The following is a 21603-nucleotide window of genomic DNA, read 5'->3' on the forward strand; positions in this document are numbered from 1 at the left end:
CTGGAGTATTTATTCCCTGTCTCTTAGCCCATTGGTTGAGATTGCTGTATGCAGAACTTAATCCCCAGCACTCCCTGCAAGTGGTCTGTGCCATCTCCTCTGATGCTGGAGAAAGCCCTCAGGCAGAGTGGCAGAGTAGGGGCTATTTAAAATGGATTGCTATCAGTTTGCAGAGGAACTGTCTATGGAACTCAGAGGTGGGCCAAGGAGATATGGGACCGGTTATTAATAATAGCACCTGCATGGCATTCTATTTTATGTTTCAATTTTAAAACAATGTTTTTTGAACTGATACTGTCATCTATAGCAGAAGTTGGCATTCTTGGCATGTGGGTGAGTTCAGTCTGCCGCCTATTTTTGTATGGCTAATGTATATTTTTTACGATTTTAAATTGTTGAAAAAATAGAAAGAGAAATAATATTTATGATATGTGGAAATTATATGAAACTCAAATGTGAGGGTCCATAAGTAAGGTTAAGAACCCATCCACACACATTAGATTATGTATTGTTTATGACCGCTTTCTAGTTATAAAAAGTAGTAAAGTCGAGTGGTTGCAACAGACCGCAAGGCCTAAAATATTTACTTTCTAGTTGGCGTATTACAGAAGAAGTTGACCCACCCTCGGCCCTCCATTGGGCCAACCCATGATCTACAGCAACAATGAATAAATCTATTTCCTCTTCCAAATGACAGCCTGAAAACATTTCAGCTCATTTCTCATGTTTCCCTCCCTTTCTTGCCTTTTTCTTTTCTGAGATAAACTTTTCCAAATTCCTTTATGTGTTTATTATACAGCATTATTAAAAGACCCTTCATTCTCTTGGTCCCTTTCCATTTTATCTATACTTCTCTTAAAATGTGGCTCTTGGGACCAGCCCGGTAGTGTAGTGGTCAAGTTCGCGTGCTCTGCTTCGGGGGCCTGGGGTTTAGGGACTCAGATCCTGGGTGCGAAGCTACATAGCACTCATCAAGCCATACTGTAGTGGCATCCCACGTACAAAATAGAGGAAGACTGGCACCGGTGTTACCTCAGCGACAATCTTCCTCAAGCAAAAAGAGGAAGATTGGCAACAGATGTTAGCTCAGGGCCAATCTTCCTCACCAAAAAGTTTTAAAAATAAAATGTGGCTCTTAAAATGGAACTTATTTTATAATCTATGGTTTGAAAAGTCGAAAGAATAGTGGCAGTATCCCCCGTATCGAGTATTCTACTTTCTAAATGCAACCCGACTCCATTAGGTTTTTGGAAGGCTCATTACAATGTCAGCTCATAATGAGCATTGAATCAACTAAAATCCATTTTCACATGAATTGGTGCTCAGTACAGGTGCATTATTTCTTGACGTTAAGCGCTCCTCCTTTGAACTATTAGATTTATTTTCTTTGAATAAAGTTTAACTATTAGCAGTCATTTTCAGGATCTTATTTAGTGACTTTAAATATTTGTTAAAATTTACTATTAGACAATTGACTCTAACACTTCACTCTTTTGTAGTAGTATTATGTAACCACATTTGTGTCTTGGCTTCATGGTGGGTGTACAGTAATGTACTTCTCTGCCTTTTGACTTTGATCTTGGCCATGTGACTTGCTTTGACACATGGAATAGTAGCAGAAGCAGACAAGAAGTGGGCTTGCATGGCTGAGCTTGCCCTCTGGGACATTCTGATAACCACCATAAAAAACCCCTCTGCTCCAGGAAAGTACTGACCTACTTCCAGACCCAGAGTCTAATCAAGGAAAATTCCTTGAACTTATGGAAGAGAGCAACATTTGCCCAGTACAATTTCAAAATGTCCAGGGACCAGTGATTCCTGTGTGCCTACCATTCTTCCCTTTTTTGAAGGGACGTGTTTAATTGGAGTTATCCTGTCATCCTTCGACCATCGTGGAACTTGTCTTTTTACTTTCTAGATCTCCAGATCAAGAGCGGCCACATTTGAACCTGATATAGATCAGGACTTTAGCTCGATGATTTGTTTGGGTGGAGTTTTGGTGTCTTGGGATAGGGATGAATATAGTTTACTCATGATAGGGCTATGAATAGTTATAACCAAGAAGGTGAATTAGGGCAGATTAAATGATTTGTCCCTCTTTTTTTTACTTCCCTATAGTAGTGTTATCATGGCCTAATGCGGTGGTGGGCAAACTGTGGCCTGTGGGCCAACCCCAGCTGCAGCTGGCTTTTGTGAGGTCCTCAGCTAATAATGGATTTTATATTCTTAAATAGTTTAAAAAGAAGAAGAAGAATTTGCAAAAGAGATGTATGTGGCCTGCAAACCTGAAATATTTCAGTCTAGACCCTTACAGAAAATGTTTGCCAGTCCCTGGCCTAATGGAAGGTGAGGTGCGCCTCTGCACCCCGACTTGGGGCTCTGGCATGGGACTTGTTTTAGCCAATGGGATGTTAACAGACGTGACGTGAGCAAAGGCTTGAAACCTGTTTAGGAGTTTGGGCTTGACCCTTGGGAGTCCCCCACTCAGATTTTTAAAACTTTTAAGTGTGAAATATAACACATATGAAGAAAAATGTGCAAAACAAAGATGTATAGATCAATGATTCATTACAAAGCAGACAGCTATAAAACTCTCATCCAGGTCAAGAAATGAATATTGCGACCACTTTAGAAGTCTACTGTGCTTCCTCTCTACCCCAAAAGTAGCCCCTATTCAGTATGTAGCCCTGACTTTCAAAGTCAAATAGTAGTGAGTATTTTTCCCTTCTTCCTGGACAGCGCAAGGACTTTAGAACTCCTCTATTCAATTTAGTGCCTCCAGACTCACGTGTCATTTTTGTCTTTGTTCTATATGTATTTTAACTTGAGACATTATTATTCTGTTTTACATTTAACATTCATTTGAATTTACCTATATATTTAGGATTTTTAAAAAGTTGTCACTTCTTTTCACGTCTCTGAGCTTCTTTCTAAGTTCATTTTCCTTTTGATATTGAGTACCTACTAGTGTGAGTTTGCTGCTGATGAGTGAGTTCTTAGCTTTTGTCTGAAAATATTTTTATTTCTCCAAAATTTCTGATGAACATTTTTCCCTGAAAACAGTCCTCGGTTAGCAGTAATTTATTCATCATCTTTTGACTTGCTTTGTTTCAATCGAGAGGTCGGCAGTGGGTCTTTTTTTTTTTTTTTTTAACAAAATAGCTCTATTAAGATAAAATTGACAATAAATAAAATGTAAATGTTTAAAATGTCCAGTTTGGTAAGTTTTGACATACTTACACTCCTGTGAAATCATGATCACAGTCAAGATAATGAACATAGCCATCGGCCCCCGGTTTCCTACTATCTCCTTGTTCTCTCTTTCCTCCTGTGAACCCGCGAACCCTGGGCCACTGAAGTGAAGCATGTGAACTTAACCAATACACCACTGGGCCAACCGGCTTGCTTTCTTATAGATTGATTAGTTTACAATAAAAACAATTTATATAAATGCAATTATACAGTATGTACTTTATTTTGTCTGGTTTCTTTTTCTTGGCATGATTGTTTTGGAGTTCATCTATATTTTAGTGTTATCAGAAGTCTATTCCTTTGTATTCCATTGTGTATGGATATAGCACAGTGTGTTTATCCATTCACCCATTGATGATATTTAGGTTGTTCCCAGTTTTTCATTCTTACAAATAAAGCTGCTATGAACTTGTATGTACAAGTCTTTGTGTGAACATATGTTTTCTTTTCTCCTGAGTAAATTCCTAGGAGTGGAATGACTAGATCTTATGATAGGTATATATTTAACTTTTTAAGAAACTGCCAAACTGTCTTCCAAAGTAGTTGTAACATTATACATTTTCACTATCAGTGTATGAGGGTTTCATTTCCCCCATATCCTTCCCAACACTTGGTACTGTCAATCCTTAACTTTAACCATTCTGATAGGATTTAGTGGTATCTCAACAAATTTTAATTTTCATCTCCCTAATGACAAGTGATGTTGAACATCTTTTCATGGGTTTATTTGCCATGTGTATATTTCCTTTAGTGAAATGTCTACTCAAATCTTTTGCCTATTTTTAACTGTTTTTTTTGTTTTCTTATTATTGAGCTTTGAGAGTTCTTTATACTATCTGGATTCAAGTGCTTTACAGATGTGTGATTTGAAATTACTTTCTTCCAGTCTGTAGCTTGCCTTTTAATTTTTTCAAGTGTCTTTCAAATAGCAGAAAATATTAATTTTGATGAAGTACAATTTTCCAATTTATTCTTTTATGAATTGTGCTTTTCTTGTTATCATTAAGACACCTTTGCTAAGCCCAGGGTTAAAAATGCTTTCTCCTGTCTTTCTTTCTATATGTTTTATTGATTTTGGTTTTACATTTAGGTCTATGATGAATTTGAGCTAATTTCTGTACATAGTGCAAGATATGAATCAAAGTTCATTTTTTTATATGGATATCCAATATCTCCAGCATTATTTGTTGAAAATATTATCCTTTTCCCACTGAATTGCTTTGTACATGTTGAAAATCAGTACAGTTGCTTGTGTACATGAGGCTCTATTTCTGGACTGTTCCACTGATGTATTTGTTTGTATTTGTGCCCAAACCACACTGTCATGATTACTGTACAAGTCTTGACATTAGGTGGTATAAATTCTCCAAATTTATTGTTTGTTTTGCTGAGTAGTTTTGACTATTCTTTTTGTTTTTCCATATGAACTTTAGAATCAATTTGAAAATTGTACAAAAAAAGTCTGCTGTGATTTCATTTGAAAATACATTGAATCCGTAGATTAATGTGTGGAGAAGTGACATCTAAAACATGTTGGGTCTTCTGCTATTCATATATTGGCATATTTATCTATTTATTTTGGTCATCTTTAATTTCTTTTAGCAATTTTTTTTCAGTATACTGGTCTTGCACATTTTTGTTAGATTTATTTATCCCTAAGTATTTCCTATTTTTTATGTGATTATAATTGGGATTGTCTTTTATATGAATTTTTGGTTGTTTATTTATAGGATATAGACACACAATTGATCTGGACATATTGATATTATGTCTTGTAACTTTGTTAAACTCACTTATTTATTCTATTGTTGTAGATGGTGCTTCCTTTCCTTAAGTTAGGGAGTCTGACGGGCCCTGCCTGGGTTTCTCATCCTGGCACTGCAACCTGAGAATATGCTCAAGGCAATTGTAGGGCTCCGCTGGCTTGTTTGTGCGCTATCTAATGGGGATCATTGTCTTTCATTTACTGATGCCAAGTGTCTTGAAAACCATTGTTTCAAACATTTTGTCCATTTTTTGGGTTGTATCCAGTCCCTGTTATTCCATCTTTTCTGAAGAGGAAAGTTCTGGAAGTTATTCACCTCTGTCCTGAGATGCTCTAGATAGCCACAGCTCTTCCAGCCTGGGCCTCAAGAGGAGATACATGGAGCAGGACCAGCTCAGACAATCTGCTGATCTGAGTCCTGAAGTGGAGCCACCTCCACTGACCTGCAGTCCTGTGAATGTGTGAAATAGAATGGGCTAATAAAAATTGTTTTCCAAGTTCATCCACAGAGATTCAGATTCAGTTGGTTGGACTGTGTTTGTTCATGGGTATTAAAAAACAAATAAATGAAAGAACAAAAATTTCCCAGGCGATTCTAATGTGTTCTAGGCTCTATGATGGAACACTATTCATAGAGAGCAAAGCACATGTGGTTCTTATGAAGTTATAGGCAGGATACAAGCAATCAGCAGATATGCCAGCATTTCTTTGGGAAAGGTGCTATGAAGAAGGTATGCTGTGGGAGCACAGGATATACAGGATATCCTGCACAGGGAATACAGGATGCTGTGGGAGCACCTAGGAGAGGCTGCTTACCCAGACCCAGCAGTCTGGTATGATGTGGTGTGCTAGATGAGACTGGCTCTCCATCTATCTGAAAACTGATTGGTGAAAAGTATGGCAGAACTTTTATTTGTAAAGGTAGAATTCCACACTTGGAAATAGATTGCTCCAGGGTTGCTTTTTTTTTTTTTTTAAAAAAAAAGCACTTTAGGGGGACTTTTGGTTATGCAAAGGTAAAGCCAACATTCTGTTCTGGAATGGAAATGTTTAAGACAATAAAGAGGCAAACTACTTTCTATGTGAGTATGTGAAAGCTTTTCTTTTTTGAAAAAGTGAGTTTACCCTCATCAGATTATTCTAATCACTGGGGTTTAGGCAAGACACTGGAGATAAGTAGAAAACTTATTTTTCTCCCCACTCCTGGTCCCAGTTTACCCAAGGGAAGGGGTACTGGGTTCTGGATGGGGAGAGATGCTCAAAGATCCTTCTCGGTGGATGAGTAGGCTGGTCTTGCTGCAAGGTGGTCTATTGTAGAAGGCCAAGCCTTTGAACTCTAGGAGCACTGATAGTCAAATTCAGTTTCAAGATTTTTTTTTTTTCTAAGTTGCTATTCCTTTGGCTATGCTCAATAATTTGTTAATGTTTTCTTTTAAACACCACAGTCAATTCATGTCTGTACTTTGTTGAACTGAGAGTTTCCTCTTTCTAGGTGTGGTTGGAAGAATTCTAAGATGTCTCCCAAAATTCCTGTTCCCTGGTGTTCATGCCTTCTCTAATGCCTTCCTCTTGAGTGTGGGTGGAACCTGTGGATAGCATGGACTATCACTCTGTGATTATATCATTTCATAAGGCAAAGGGATTTTGCAGGTGTAATGAAGGTTCCTAATCAGTTGACTTTGAGCTGATCAAAAGGGAGGTCCATGGGCAGTCCTGACCTATTCAGGTGAGCAATAAGCAGCAACAGACTGATGGCCTTAATGAAATAAGCTGCCATGTTGTGAGAGCAGGGGGTCATGTGTCAAGGACCTGAGGATGGCCTCTAGGAGCTGAGAGCAGTCTCTGGTCAACAGCTAGCAAGAAAACAGGTGTCCCAGACATATGGCAAAGAACCAGTCACCTCAAGTGAGATGGCAGCCCCAGCTGACACCTTAATCACAGCCTAGAGTGACCCTGAGCAGAGGAACCAGTTGATCTGTACCTGGAATCCTAACCCACAGAAACAGTGAAATAATAAATGATGTCGTTTTAAGCCATCACGTTTGCTAAGCAGCAAGAGAAAAATAATACACCAATAGAGAGCCAAATGACAGAGGAGAACAGCAGCCTCCAGGAGCACATACGAAGCAACAAAGGATGAGGAGTGATGATCTGGGGGAGGAAGACAGACTGACGGGAGCAGCAGCAACTGGAACAGGTTTATGGGATGTTTTCTTGGCGACTCATACAAATACTTAGACAGAAAACCCAACTAGATTTTGTATTTCCTGCAATTATATGAGGTAAAGCTTCAGACTAATTTTTTCACTGAAGAAAAATTTGGTATCTGAACTTTGTAGAACTTGGAGATTTTCATGTCAAATTTTAGGTACCTGGCAGTATGCTAAGAGCTGGATATTCATCGGTGAGCAAGATGGACAATTTCTCTGCCCTCATGGACTTACAATGTAGGGGAGAGCACAGTCTATCAGCTAAGCACTTACAGTAGACCATAAGAGGTATGACAGAGAAAGGGCAGGGTGCTATAGAAGCAATTAGCAATGGCACAGAATCTGCATTTAGGGATCCAAGAACCCTTCCTAGAAGAGGTATTACGTTGCCTGATCCTTACAGAGGAGCTGAGATGGCCAGATGAACTGGGGATGGTGGCCATCTCCTTGACAGAAGAAAGAGCATGGCCAAAGGCTGAGAAGCAACAGATAGTATTGCTTTTGAGGAACTGAAAGTGGTTCAGTAGGGTGGGAGCAGAGAGCAAGGAAAGGATGCAGTGGCCAGAGGCTGGTGAGATAAGTTGAGCTCAGATCATGGATAGTGTGATAAACCTTATCAAACAGTTTAACTTTCTACTACAGCAAGTGGACCCCTAGAGAATTTTAAATGGAGATGGGCGTAAGACATTTTGTGATTTAAAAAAGTCATTTTGATTGTAGTGCAGAGAATGATTTGGAGTAGGACATGGCTAGAAGTAGGAAGACTAAAAATACTGAGTTTCTAAAGTCCTTTCAAGGTAAAGCTAAGACACAACAAAATAGAGCATATTGTCATGCCAGTGACTCAGTACTGATTTTTATTTTAAGGTAAGTTTCAGAGTGGACAACTCTTTGTCTGAGCTAGTTCAAGCATTTTGGTACTGTCCCCCCAACCCCTGATCAAGTTATGGCTAAAGGTCTCCCCAATAGCTTTTAAGTACATGTTCTCTTCCTAGTATAATTAAACAGGTCTTTCTCTGTATGCCAATAGGTTGCGTATGACTTCTTCAGGAGTCTGGTCCCGACTTGTCTTGTCTTGACATGGAGCCAGAAATCCAGTTGCAGTATATTCTGAAAGGGACTGATTTTATTTAGGGCTAGCTCATTAGAAGAAGAGATAAGAGGGGCAAAGGGTCACCCTGCTGTTACTTGGTGAGTAAAGAGCAGCATCCATCCTTCTTCTCACCAGTAGACAGATACTGTGTAGATTAATGCTTACTCTCAAACCCCTGGAACTCTTGAATCATTTTTATTCTTCAAAGTGATCCAAATCAAAAATAGATACTGTCCACTTCCAGTCAATTGTAATATGGATGTAGAATCAGAGATTGTTAGGGAAAACACAAATATAATTTTTTTTAAGAAAGATTAGCCCTGAGCTAACATCTGCCACCAATCCTCCTCTTTTTGCTGAGGAAGACTGGCCCTGGGCTAAAATCTGTGCCCATCTTCCTCTACTTTATATGTGGGATGCCTACCATAGCATGGCTTGCCAAGCAGTGCGTAGGTCTCCACCTGGGATCCAAACTGGCAAACCCAGGGCTGCTGAAGTGGAACATGCGAACTTACCCACTGCACCACTGGGCCAGCCCAACACAAATATAATTTTATAAATAAAAAAAGTTACTATAATAAAAATTACATTAATAGATACATAGTTCAGCTTCAAGGCAGAGGGTTAGATTAGAATAAGAATGCCAAGATAGATCTGAATTGAAAAAAGCTTTTGTTTATTAAGAGTAATTGATTGGAGTGATCCAGGAGAAAGATTCTGAAGCTGAGGTGATGCTCTTCAGGAAAGACGGTTGTGATCAATTAGCGATGTCTGCCTGGGCTAGATTCTTCCTTAAGCAGCCTTCTAGATCTGAATTCTATGCCATAGATCTGGATAAGAACAGACCTATGCATCTGAGACAAAGTTGAGGGTTGGAGGATTCGTATTATTCAAGACAAAACTTCCATGTTTCTTCAAATTCATAGGTTTTACATATATGCAATTGGAAAATAATTTCTTATTGGAGCAGGAAGGTCCTAGTCAAGAGAAATTTGCTGATGTCACCTACATCAAGATGTTGATGAATCATAAAAGTTCAGCGTTAAGTAGATAGGGCTTGCCTTACACATGTACTGATTATGTCACGGTGAGTCTCTAATACTTATTTGACTTACTTAACATTATTCTGGGAACTCCATATTAAGGCAGAATACATACATTTTCAGTTTACTAGAGAGTCTTAAATGGGGAAAGATAGCAAAGAACCATTTTGTAACAAAGACACATTCTACATACCAACATGTAGGCTAGGACTGATTCATACTCCATACTTCATATTCATACTTGCTCAGGTTCTCACAGTTCTATTTACTATTCTTTCATAACAACTGCAGTTAGTAATAACATACTTTTTTGAGTATTTGGCTAAAGTCCGTCTCCCCCACTAAAGTGTAAACTCCATGAGACTGAGTGTATGTTTGTTTTTCTTATACTCCATGCTCAGAGCTCAGGCGCATCCATGTGGCTGGAACAGAGAAGGAACTCAATAAGTATGTGTTGAATGAACAAAATTTATAAATAATCTTAATATAGTGGGATAAGGGCAAATAGAGATTGTACCAATGATAGAGAAGTCTTCACCAGAGATTTAAAATTGAGGGATGAGTGTGAGCTCACTGTGGGAGAGAATGGAGGGGCATTCTGGAAAGCAAGAGCTGCCTGTTGGCAGAGACATGACGTGTGACAGAGAAGAGGGGAAGTAATTGTGTGGTTGATGCATTGGGGGTGTGGAGGCACAAGGCTGGAGCGGCCCGCAGGTCAGGTAATGAAGGCCTTGTGATTCCATTGTAAGAAGTTTTGGCATTATCTTCCACAAGGTTATGGGGGATGATTGAAGGATTTTAAGCAGAGCCAATATGATCATATTTTTACTTTAGAACATGAATTTGAAGGAATGAGATGGGAGCCTGGGACTGCAGTTAGAAAAATATTGCAGTCTTCCAGACCAGAGATGAGAAGAGCATTAACTAAAGACATGAGGTGGAACTGGAGAAAAGGAGATGAAATTGAGAAATATTTCACAAGGCACAGTCTGCAGGATGTGGTGGCTGATGGGAGGAAATGGGGAGGTGTGTGCAGACAGATATGTACTCTTGCTGGGGCAGCCTGGCCGGGTTCAGCTCCCGGGGGGGTGGTGGGTAGGTGTTGGGAAAAGCTGGGCAGGGGAGGGAGAGGACACTGCATTGGGATCCTTTCTATAAATACTCACTGTCTCTTTTTCTTTATTTTCATGTGGCTTTGAGGCATATAAGAAAAGTCACAAAATTTAGGCAAGGAGGCTTTTTAATTGGGAAGGGAGCACTAAAAATAAATTCTACTTAGGCCTTTTAATTTCTACCAGGGCTTTTCCTTTGTCAAGGAAGAATATTTAATCAGAGAGATAGCCAGTGTCCCTGGCTCTGGTTTTCTCTGACTATAAATTCTCTAAGGAGAATGAATAAATTATAGGAAATTGAGATGTGACATTATAGGCTAAGTTGTATAAGAGGCTGAGGGGCCGGGGAAGGATGGATGGGAATGAAATGTTTTTGACTTTGGCACATGTATCTGTATTAGAACATCATATTGTTCTAAGTATTGAAAATTTGGTGGATGATTTATTGTATTTTGAATATCATACAAGACGTAAAATAGTGCTAAGAGACTCTGCAAGATTGACTATCGTAGCCCTGCCCACGGAAAACTTAAACCTCATGCTCCAATTTGAAATGACAAGTACAGCAAATTGACTCCCTTTGTTGATTCCAAAGTCTGCAAAGAGCCCTAGTCCCAGAGAAAATAAAACTTGAGCAAATTTTAGATCTGACAGGGTAACTGCAATTTCCTGCCTTGTGCTACAGGCACAACATGTACCTTCTAACAGCCTGCCTTTGTTTCTGATTCAAATCCTTCAAATTGATATAAAAGCATTTAATGGGCTTTTAAAGGAGTATCCCCGTTAAAACAAGCTCTCTGATGAGTAACAAAGCTAGCTCCTCATCTACCAGAAAGTAGATTTTCCTGAGACTCCAAAGACCTGACTTCTTTCTCCAGCTCTCCAGGGACAAGGAATATGAAACCTTGCTCTCCCTCTGGGTTTTGTTTGCCATGACTGGGGTACAAAATCTGGATGGTCGTCCTCCCACTGGCATCTCTCACGAGAAGGTTGTGCAGACAGATGTTATCATTCTGAAAAAGGCTGTAAAAGAAAATCTCTTCATGAATATAAAGGAATAATGCTGCTGCCTTGACCCTAAATGCAGTAATTTCATATTTGATGCAATATGACTTCAGTACATTCTTACCCCAATGCTTAAAAACATCTAGCTGAAGATCTCAACCAAGGGAGACTTGTTCCTCGGATGGCTTTATGAGTATAGGCATCATGGCAGCCTCTGAGAGAGGTGATGGCATGCTGATGTTAGAAGCAGTCGTGGAGGTTTATAGAGAGAAGGCTGTGCTGGTGCCTGCCCAGGGATCTGGCACAGGGAAGCAAGACTTTACCTGTCTACTACCAGAGCAGATTCTGAGTGACTGGCCATAATGACACATCCATAGCCCAGCTGTGCCCAACTTTGAGCTAAGCCATCAGACTGTCTTAAGCATTCCTGTCTTGAAGTTACATCTAAGGAACGTCAAACCTTTAGTACAATGACAAATTGAAGTGAACCTTTTTAGGATTAACTGATACTGGCCTGTCAGGTGGCTATAAGCACTGTTACAAAGGCTGGCAATAATCAGTTCTTCTAATGGTAAGTGAAAGCATTTAATCGGATACTGAGATGTCATTGGGATGCAATGTCAAGGGGAAAGTGAAAAATTCAAGGTTGTTTGTCTGCGCAGTCTTATTTTAAAAGAGACATATGCTGGCAAGATTTGTGGTTTAGCATTCTGGATTTGGCATTAAAAAGGAGTTTCAGGGCTTAATAGTTTTAGCCATGGTCCTCAAACTATATCAAATTTAATTACTTCCTTTTCTTGGCTGGACTAAGAGAAAAACTTTAACAAATAAAAACTTGCTCTGGGGAACATTAAAGTTATAGTTATCTAAGTGTACTGGAATATGAATCATCCAATAAAACTGAGAAAGAAAAATTTTAGCCTGGTATACATTACATTAAAAAACAAATATAAGATATTATTATTATTTGCATATTTACCCAAATGTATGAGAAATTTAAAATGTCACTTTTGTCTTTAAAATGAGTGGACAAAGTGCTCTAGCATTTTGGATAGGCTGTTTATTGAATTGACATTGCTAGTCTCATAACACTTCAAGTATCCTATATGTCCATTAAGGTCATCTTCAAACTACTGTGCTTGTTTCCAACCAATGGCACATTCACAGACCTTTCATTATCAGGAAGTTGCTGCAATATGAAAACAGAAGGTCTTTTTCACGTTAGTAGCAAACACTGAGATGTTCCATTTTTATACCTATACTACTGCTTAACTTGGTTGTCATAAGAGAGAAAGCCTTTCCATCCGCACTTGATTTTTGGCACTATTAGTATTATATGACATTTAGGTGTGCAGCAGTGATTGTTGGGTGCTGTAGGGAAAAACAAGTCTCTAATAAAGTATTCAACAATGGTGTCAGAGATTATTAAGTAACCCAAAGGAAAATTATTAATTTCTCTTCCTAGAAATTCAAGGCTCAGGGGGATCACCAAATAGGTAAGGAGCTGATGGCAACCTTTGAGTGGGCATTGGAGGTGCAGAATGATGGCACTAAATCATCCTCTCTCCCTGTACAGGGAAAACTCCCCTAGCACAGACTGGTGAAAAGATGGAGGGCTTGGGCATGAAGAGAGCTGGATTGCCGCTTCAGCTTTGTCTTTCATAGCTGCTCCCCTGGGTAAGTGATTTGGTTTTCTCATCTGTACAATAAGGCTAGTCTTACCTTTCTCACAAGGTCATCGTAAACATTGATTAAGGCAGCTTCTTATGGCTTAAGACGGTCTTAGTATAGACCTGCCATATAGTATTTGCTAAGTAAATGAGACTTCCTTTCTCCTTCATTTCCCCTTCCAGCTTTACTGCGTGAAGGCTTCCTCAGTCCAACTCCCTCCTCCCATCTCCAGGTGTGGCTGTCAGTTGCCTGGTCTTGAGCTCTATCACAGTTATTTTTGAGCCCAAGCTTAGTGACATTGACCATTTTTTTCAGTTTTTCTGTAACTTGTTCTATTACAGACCCCAAATGTACTATTTATATGATTAATTATTACAGTGATTATAATAGTTGGCTTCCCCCCCCCCCCCCCCCCCGCCAAATACCAGATGCAAATTTCCAGAGGACTTTGTTTTAGGTTTGACAGACCTCCTTTAACCAATAGCCAATTAAATGGCAGAGGAACAGCGTGGAACATGATGACATAGATCTTTCTCTAAACTAGCTTCTTGGGATGATACTCAGAATGGTTCATGCACACTAATAGATTGTGTTCATTGGTCTAGAATAGTTTCAACCATAACATTAATCAACGGTTCAGTTGGGGTCCATTTCTACAAAGAGGCAAGATTAGAATGATGTCCTCCTGTGAGTTCTGATGGTTACACTGTAGAATAAGCTGGTCTCAGCTGTTTGGTTGATTAAAATATAGCAAAATTACTTCAGAATTGTTTTTTCTGTGAATAAATTTAAATGTGAAGTAGCCTATAGTGTTATTTTAATGTAGTACATACACAAGTGGTTATAGATCAAAGCTAGTCTAAGTAGTATTAGAAGATTTTTATAAGGCAACCTGAATGCTGAATTCTGATATTTCTAATTGGATACTGTTGCTACGCACGAGTTTGGGAAAGTTTCTGGAGAGTTGAAGTTACTTGCTAAATTAATTTTCAGAGGTCAAGATATGAGATCAGTATTCTTCAAGTTCCATAAATAGAACTTTATACCAATAAACAATGTTTCACTCTTTTTCCTTCAATGTTAGCTACCCTTATGCTTGCTAGAAGTTACCAATTCTAAAATAGCACATTTTAGCATATACTAGCAATTATTATCTTTGCTTTGGCAATAAGTACCTTCCTAAATGTCTGTATCTATTTATTGAAAACTCAACAAATTATATTCTAAAAGGGAGAATTTTCAGAATGCTATTGTGGGTCACAGTGTGAGATTTTTATATTATCACACAGGACCACATAAAGACTTTCTCCTGCAAAGAAAGAAGCAATAATTACTTCATTAATTACATAAGAGAGTCATAGGTCTTAAGCATAAAATTGATTCTGGTTCATCAAGGATATTATTAAGCTGTCAAAATCTGTCAATATGGAGTGTGACAACAACATGTAAAAGTCCATTAAAGGGTCATTAACAAGGTCTTCAACTTCATGCTTAACATTTTCTCTGAGTTCCTAATGGAACTTTTTTCAAGGCAGGATTTAAGTCTGATGTCTCATAAACTTTAATGCTGTTACAAGTTTGCTATTGGAAGAAAGTGTTAGTCTTTTCTGAGTTTTTTAGTTCCTATGGCAGCCAAAATGAAACAGCAGTTAAGTACAACTGTAGTAATTTTCAAATCTTGACGTCTACACCCATTAGTTTTTAAATCTGGTAAGCTCTGAAGATGGGCTGCAGTTGATGACACATTAGTTTGTATGTAGAGACTTTAACACTCCTCTGCCACCAACACAGTCATTATTGAATTTTTGCCATTACTTTGATAGATTTTTTTTTCTGTGGAAGAAAAGGAAGTACAATTTGTGATGAAAACTTATTTTTTCTTTCATTACATTGTCAATTGCTAAGATTGGTGGTATCTGCAAATGACAGTGTCCACAAGAAAGTTAGTGCAATATTTTTTCTTTCTATAGAAATATCTGACAACCACAGAAAAAGGACGTGAGTCATTACCATTTTTCTTACTGCCATAAATATAACTCAAAATGCCAAATTGCTCGAGTCTCAGCATTGTGGGTGATGGCAGCTATGATCCAAATAACTTAGTTCTTCATTTAAATGGCAGACAGGCAGAGATTAGAGCCATTCTATCATTTTAATGAACACTAAGAAAGAGTTATCTATGATGTGTAGAATAACAAGTTGCATTCTTTGTAAACAATAATAAAAGTTGGAGCTGTCAGAAAAATTTATGAAACTTTGAATAACTAAACAAAATTTCTTATACTTTTTCCTAGCATTTTAAAAAAGATAATTAAGATACAGATTGGAAAAAAGATAAACACCTGATGAGAATACATTCTGGACATTTGACATGGGACGATCCAAATGGAATAGGCCTCAATATAATTTATTTGATAAGATCCTGGGAGTTGAGACCATATTCATCTGATATAAGGAGAAACTGAGAAGATACATACATAGAATTGCCAAGTAAGGATTAATTATAAGTGTGAATGCTGAGCCAAATAAAAGAGTGGAAGTTGTATGATAACCTTGCAAATCAGAGTAAGCAGAGCTGGGAAGGTAAGAGAACAGTATACAGGAATATTAACAGCAGGAGATTTAAAGCAATTAAGATATTATAGAGTTGTATACAAAATGTAGGTGTTATTTAATTTTCAATTCAAAGGTTTGTTTTGGACATAAAAACAGAGCATGATTCTTATCTTGAATAGTATCTAATAAGAAATTAATTAATTAATTAAACAAGATTGTAGTGGTGCCATGACCACTGATATTTAGTTAGAAGCTAATTACTGATTATGCCTATTTCATACCTTGGAAGTTTCCAAGGGAGTGCTCATACTTTTTGAAACTCATTTTCACTTTGAGAGAGACAATAATTATTTACTGGCAGACCAAAAAAAAACTAGAGTAATAAAATACTTCTCTGCTCTCAGAAGAAATGAGAGATCTTTGGCACGGAATGTTCATCACTAGGGGCAAAGATACTCCGTGTAAAATTTGAAAAGAAGAGTTATCAAAACTTTCTTGTATGATGTTCATTGTTAAGAGAAGGACTTGCCTTGGCTGATCACGTGGCTGCAGGGATGTTACGAAAAATATTGAACAACTGGTGCAATATGCTTTCCAACCAATCAGAGTAATGCCCACTGTAGACAACCACTATGGTCCCACTGATGCTTCCAGGCTGAAAACCAGCTCCTCACGGCTGGCCCAGTATGTTAGGGTGTGGTCTGGACCAAACAGGCTCCATTCTCGGCAAGTGCGTTTACATTAAATGTTGGTTTCCCATCACTAAAAAGATGAACATCACTAAACATCATACCTATATTGAGGCAACATTATGTTGATTTGTTTACTGGTAACTGAAAACTGCTTGAATATGTGATGATTTCTGAGATGATTCTTATGAGGTAACATATAAAACAGTGGCTAGCACAGAGCCTTCTTAATATCATTACTGATCTTCACACAATAAACAGGAGTGTAGACAAAATGACTACTCCATTATGTCAACTGAATTATTTTTGCCAAAATTTTAAACATTTAATAAGTCAAATCAAGTAAAACTGAAAATGTACTATAAAGTTGTACCTTCCTGCTCTTAAACTAGTAACCTTGAAAGAATGTCACTCATTTTTTATCAGTAAAAGGAGGGATATTTATAAATACAGTTGATTTGGATTAATAATATTTAAAAACTAAAAAGTTTTTATTATTTGAAATAATATTTTGAGGATTGAGAATAGGAAGTAGTTTCTCATGGAGAGAAGAAGTGAAAGATGAAAAAACAATAGACAGCATCCATGAAACTAACGGACTTGAAAGATCATTATTACAGAGAAAGTTTGAGTTCTCAAAAGTCAGAGTTTTAGGAAAATGATTTCTGCAAAGCTTCTCGGATCTATTCCTTTGAACCACTGGTTCATTTGTCAAGTCTTCTGTTTTGAAGACCATTAAAGTCTCTCAGGAATTTTCTTACAGGTTATTACAATGACTGCTTTGGTGAGCGTGAGAGCTTATCTCATTTAAATTTCTTTTACTTGACTTCCAAAATATTTGGCACTTTTTAAACCCGTTACTCACTTACGTTCATGACCTATCGCCCAGGAGCGGCTGCCCTTGCGCTGCCTCCGATCCTGTTCACTCCTGGGACCCTGAGGGATCACGAAGGCTGACAAAGGCAGCTTCCCACAGGGACCATGCGGTAGGGGCAGCTCACGGAGCATGCGCGGCTTACCTCATCTGGCTAAGAATAAGTTTCTTATTATAAATAAAGGGATGAGACATTTCATTTGTGTAGCAGATCACTCTTTCAGATGAGCTGGTTCAAATGTCACCTTCATAAAGTCTTTGTTTTTTTTCTTTCTCTAGGTTACTCCGATAGTTTGTATGTACGGTTTCTATGGTATTTTTTCCATTTTTCTGTATTCATAAGTATCTTCTCCACTGGACTGTAATAAAAGGGCACAGGACATCTTTATTCATTTTTGTATCTCCATATCTAGTTTGGTGCTTGGTACAGTGGTACCTTGTAACTTTGTTTTTGTTTTTTAAATAATGAATATAAGCTTTCAATAGATAGGGCTGTTTTCATAGGCCCACTTGCCTACTTAAACGTTAATGGAACGTCACATTTCTGAGTTTTATTGTATGGTATGATTATTAGTTAGGTAATCAAAATATAACCGTGTCATGTTCTAAGGACAGTTCTTTCATATTTTTAATTATATGGTTTCCTTAATTTGTGCTCATTTCTAAATTTTTGAACTGTGTTTTTCTTTCTGTTTATTCTTTTAAATTTTTCATTGTTTTTCTTTTTATTAAGAACATAACCCAATTAACTCTGGTTTATTCCAAAATATATAGAAATACATCATGGTTATGTTCTAGGTTTGCTGGAAATTTATTAGTTAAAATTAGATTTATAAGTAAAAGACATAAACATGAAAAGAAATACTGCAAGTGATAGAAAAAGAGCATCACACTGCGTTATTGAGAAAGATGAGATATTTTTATATTTTAAGATTCTCATTGTGTTTGTCAGCTGTATTTAGCAAGGTCAGTAAGGGAACTGACAATTGGCAAAAGGTCAGAGGGAAGATTTCGACGTTGTGTTTAAGTTCAAAGTGTTGTCAAGAAGTTGAATAAATTTATGATAACACTAAGAACTGCCATTGGGCATCCCGTCAAATGCACACTGAAAGATCAGTTTAGGGAGAAATCAGATCTATGCCTTGCACAGAACAGGGCAGCAGACTGGGGAAACGACTACTGACAGTTGGGTAGAACTGGCACGTTGGAGGCTGGGGGTCACGTTGGAGGCTGGTGGGGGGGGGGGTCTAATGTCTGAGTTGAGTACAAACCTTGATTTAAAAAAAATTTTTTTTATTGAGTTCATAATAGTTTACATCAATGTGAGAGTTCAGTTGTATATTCTTTTTTTTTCTTTTTTTTGCTTTTTCTCCCCAAATGCCCCCAGTACATAGTTGTATATTTTAGTTGTGGGTCTTTCTAGTTGTGGCATGTGGGATGCCACCTCAACATGGCCTGACGAGCGGTGCCATGTCTGTGCCCAGGATCTGAACCGGCGAAACCCTGGGCCACTGAAGTGGAGTGTGTGAACTTAATCACTCGGCCACGGGGCTGGCCCCCTGTATATTATTTCTTGACTGTCACCACATAAGTGCTCCCCTTCACCCCCAGTGCCCCCCCAGCCCCCTTCCCCTGGTAACCACTGAATTGTTTTCTTTGTCCCAGTACTTTTTTATATTCCACATATGAGTGAGATCCTATGGTGTTTGTCTTTCTCAGTTTGGCTTATTTTGCTTAGCATAATTCCCTCTAGGTCCTTCCATGTTATTGCAAATGGAGTGAATTTGTCTTTTTTTCTGTCTGAATAGTATTCCATGGTATATATATGCCACATCTTCTTTATCCAATCATTGGTTGATGGGCACTTGGGTGGCTTCCATGTCTTGGCTATTGTGAATAGTGCTGCAATGAACATAGGGGTGCATATGTTACTTTGGATTGTTGATTTCAAATTGTTTGGGTACATACCCAGTAGTAGGATAGCTGGGTCATATGGTAGGCCTATTTTTAGTTTTTTGAGGAATCTCCTTACTGTTTTCCATAGTGGTTGCACCAGTTTGCATTCCCACCAGCAATGTGTGAGAGTTCCCTTCTCTCCACACCCTCTCCAACAATTGTTATTTTTAGTCTTAGTGATTATAGCCATTTTAACAGGCGTAAGGGGGTATCTTAGTATAGTTTTGATTTGCATTTCCCTAATGATTAGTGATGTTGAACATCTTTTCATGCGTTTATTGGCCATCTGTATATCTTCTTTGGAAAAATGTCTGTTCGTCTCCTCTGCCCACTTTTTGATCGGGTTGTTTGCTTTTTTATTGTTCATTTGTGTGAGTTCCTTATATATTATGGAGATTAACCCCTTGTCAGATATATGATTTGCAAATATTTTCTCCCAGTTGGTGGGTTGTCTCTTTGTTTTGATCCTAGTTTCTTTTACATTGCAGAAGCTCTTTAGTCTGATGAATTCCCACTTGGTTATTTTTTCTTTTGTTCCCCTTGTCTGAGAGGACATGGTATTTGAAAAGATCCTTTTCAGTTCGATGTCAAAGAATGTACTGCCAATATTATCTTCCAGGAGTTTTATAGTTTCAGGTAGTATCTTCAAGTCTTTGATCCATTTTGAGCTTATTTTTGTATATGGTGTGAGATAGTGGTCTACCTTCATTCTTTTGCATATGGCTGTCCAGTATTCCCAACACCTTGTATTGAAGAGACTATCTTTTCTCCATTGTATGTCCTTGGCAACTTTGTCAAAGATTAGCTGACTGTAGATGTGCAATTTTATCTCTGGGCTCTCAGTTCTGTTCCACTGATCTATGTGCCTGTTTTTGTACCAGTACCATGCTGTTTTGATCACTGTGGCTTTGTAGTACATTTTGAAGTCAGAGATTGTGATACCTCCAGCTTTGTTCTTTTTTCTCAGGATTGCCTTAGCAATTCGAGGTCTTTGTTTGTCCCATATGAATTTTAGTATTCTTTGCTCTATTTCCATAGAGAATGTCATTGGAATTCTAATAGGGATTGTATTGAATCTGTAGATTGCTTTGGATAGTATGGACATTTTAACTATGTTTATTCTTCCAATCCATGAGCATGGAATCTCTTTCCATCTCTTTAAGTCATTACCAATTTCTCTCAGTAAAGTCTTATAGTTTTCTTTGTATAAGTCCTTTAGATCCTTGGTTAAATTTATTCCTAGGTACTTTATTTTTTCAGTTGTGATTGCAAATGGATACAAACCTTTATTTTTAAGCCGAAGGTAGTAAAGGGCTGTGACTCAGACCCAGGGAAACTTTGGGCTTTGTCACCTACTGGACTCACAATAGGGAGGGTGTTGGTGCCACATTTGAGTGCTGAGTCAGTCTAATGGCCACATCTCTGGCTACTGATATATAGATAGCAAAGGACAAAAACTGTGAGCTGTAAGTGCAATGTGCCCTCTTTCCCCCATCTTCTATGGAGAATCTTCCAGAAGGTGTGGTACTTGCTCTTTACAGGGAGAAATGCCCCCAGTGGTTGTTGGCATGAGTTGTGAGCTAATCTAGGTTCATTGAACATACTTGGAAATCTCAATAGCTAAGCCCCTCATTACCGTGTCTGAGACTTTTTATTATGCGAGATGGATATAATAAGCAGGAAGAATAAAACATTGCTCAGGTGAGATTTCTACTCAAAGGAGGTTGTGAATTATCAGCCGAAAGAACGTTACACTCGCTGCATGGTGATCTGGTTCTGAAACAAAGCCTTTCTTTGGTAGCTAGTCAACAACTAATCTAAAGATCAAAATAATTGTTACCATAATAAGAAACCCAAATCTATGCCTGTGTATGTATTATTTTCCGCAATGTTCAATTATGTATTATCCTCTGTCACTTCAGTGTTCAAGAATTAAAATGATCCATAGGATCAGGGGATACTGATACTGTTATGGCCCATCCTGGGCCACTGGGTGGATTGTTATTAGGGCCCCCAAACTTTTCCTTCATTGCCTTACTATCTCCTTTGAGGTAACTCTTCAGGTTTCTCTTTCTCTAGTGCCAGGCTTTTCTGGCAATATGACAAGATAAACAACTGACTACAGCAGGGGTTGGCAAATTGAGGCCAGCATGCCCAATCTACCCCCTGGCCTGTTTTTATACTGCCTGCAAGCTAAGAATGGTTTCCTTAGGGAAAACCTTTGAAAGGGATTGTAGAAAAATAAAAAATGAAGAACAATGTGTGATAAGACCATAGGTGGCCTGAACCTGCGTGCCTATAACACACACTGTCTGGCCTTTGACAGGAAAGTTTGCCAGCCCCTCCATGACAGAAGAAAATTCAAACAACCAGCTCA

This window comes from Equus asinus, chromosome 4 (genome assembly GCF_041296235.1).
Source record: "Equus asinus isolate D_3611 breed Donkey chromosome 4, EquAss-T2T_v2, whole genome shotgun sequence".
Taxonomy (NCBI): Eukaryota; Metazoa; Chordata; class Mammalia; order Perissodactyla; family Equidae; genus Equus; species Equus asinus.